Raw genomic sequence first — 2487 nt, 5'->3', positions numbered from 1 at the left:
TTTCCATTGTCGTGTTTCACACTGAAGTTGATATGAGTTGGTCCTTAATTGAGCAATAAGAAACTTTGCCCTCCACAAAATGCTAACTCCAATGAACTCTTTTTGTTGTAGATCACACGTAGGGTTGAATTCCTAAATGTAATATTTCTTCTTTCTACCAACTCTTTTCCCCATACCTCTTTATGAAACTTCTCCATGACAAAATCCTTTAGCTCCTTGCTATTTGTGGGATAGGCATTGAGGTAGATATTCCATTTTTGCATCCATGTGTAGTTTTTTTTCATCCATGTTTTCTTTCTTTCACTCATGCCTTCATTGAAGATAACATTAGGCCATATACCTACTCTCATTTGTTCAATTCTTTTTAGATATCTTATGAGCTGCACCATAGCAATTGCTTCAATGGAAGTTGCTCCTGTTTCACTCAACATTATCTCATAAGGTACTGAACTTTTTATTTTGAACTTGCTCATGATCAATTGTTTTTGGATTTTCTCAATTTGTTTCCATTTTGAGACGGGAGTGTTGCTAGCCCACAATTCACACCCATATAGCATCACTGGACAAACTAGGAGTCCATAAAGCACTTTAATCTTTTTCCAATCCCATTCTGTTTTGAAGAGCATATAATTCTTTCCACCCTCCTAAAATTCTCTTCTTTCTGCAGTCCTCCCAATTGAGTTTGTTGTTGAAATCAATCCCAAGGTACTTGTACTCATTTATTTCTTCAAGAATGTTGTCTTCAAAGGAGAAAGTATGTTGGCTATGCTCCCTTTTATTAGAAAAAATCATTATTTTGGTCTTGCTAGTATTGACTTGCATCCCCACTACTCTACAAAAATGTTCAAGGGCATATAAGTGCATTTGCAATCCATGGGCTAATTTAGAAATCAATTCAATATCATCAGTATATAAAAGAAGCTTTATCACAAACTCCCCCAATCGAACACCATCTCCACCTTGCAGATTTAGCCACTCTTCCAATTTATCAATATATAGACCAAAAAGAGTAGGGGATAGAAGGCAACCTTACTTGACTCCAATGTCACTTCTAAAGCTTTATGAAATCCCTGCTGAGGTTCTAATTTTGACTTTCACTTCTTCATAAAGTCTATGGACAGCAGCTCTATAATGCACAAGAATTTCAAGTTCTTCCATTCTACGCCACAACTTATCCCTAGGGACTATGTCAAATGCTTTTTTGAAGTCAACAAAGCAACAAAATACTTCTTCTTTGTCCTCCCAAACCTTTTCAATAATGTGTCTCAACGTGATGCCATGATCCATTGTAGAATATTTTAGCTTAAAACCCGCTTGTCCTCTTGCCCTCCGTTCTTTTACTTCTGCCCACTTGCTAATTCTGTCTTCTACCATGCTGTCGAAAAGCTTTGCAAACAAAGGATTGATCATAATTGTTCTATAGTTGGATGGATTATTAATGTCTCTACTTTTAAAAAGGGGTATTGCTAGGCTAGTTGTCCAGTCTCTTGGGAATCCTTGTTGAATGATGTTGATGAATATTTCCATGATGCACGGTGCAAGATCGTTCATTCCCCATTTTAGATACTCTGCTTGAAGTTCAACCAAGTCCTTTGCCTTTCCTGTTTTCAGCTTCTTAATTCCATTCTCCACCTATTGCAATGTGAAGAGCTTTGAATTTGTGTTGATCCTAGGGGGGGACTCTGCCTCAGATTCTTTCTCATAGAGTTGTCTTGCATATTCAAACCATTGATTGGCTGTAATATTATTTCCAATTTGCTTCTTCCTTGGTTGCGTTCCTGCCATAAAAGATTTGGATTATTCTTTCTTAAATATATTAACATTTCTCTCCTTGTTTACATGTACTCATCTTTTTTCCTTTTTAGTGTCTGCTTATATAAATTTACATTCATATTCTCCTTTCTTACCTTTTTCAAGGTTCTCCTTGCCTTTTGCATTCCTCATCAAACCAAGCATTTACAGGAAAACAATTTGATTCTGATTTCCTATTTTTTGCTTCTCAAGTGCACTTTGAATTATATTTGTTAACTCATGACTGTTGAAGCGTTTGAAACCAATTTTCTCCTTCCGAATTAATCTCTTTAACATTGTCTTGGGGATAGTACCATTTTCTTATGTTAGAAGAATTTTGCCCCTTGATAATGATTGTCGAGAGCATTGGGTTTTCCTCCTATGTTTCCTTTCTTCTAACCATGATAACCATATATAAATTGGGTTATGGTCTGATTTTAAGTCCCAAATATGATCTCCAATACTAAATTCATGTATCTTTTCTATTAAGCTTTGTGAACACATCATATAGTCAACGACACTTTCCCCATTGTATGTGTTGCAAGTGAAGTTCCCAGACCTTTTCCATCTATCTAGACCATTGTAAATAATTAAGTTGAAAGCCCCACATAGTGTAAGCAATTCCTCTCCAAAATGATTGCTAAGTTTGTCATCTTCTGAACACCTCACCCATTGGGGATTCTCCTCTTCAGTTAG

The sequence above is a fragment of the Pinus tabuliformis genome, chromosome 8 (assembly GCF_031772625.1).
Source record: "Pinus tabuliformis cultivar Carrire ecotype Pingquan chromosome 8, CPIR1, whole genome shotgun sequence".
Taxonomy (NCBI): Eukaryota; Viridiplantae; Streptophyta; class Pinopsida; order Pinales; family Pinaceae; genus Pinus; species Pinus tabuliformis.
Note: the sequence above shows the minus strand (reverse complement) of the source record.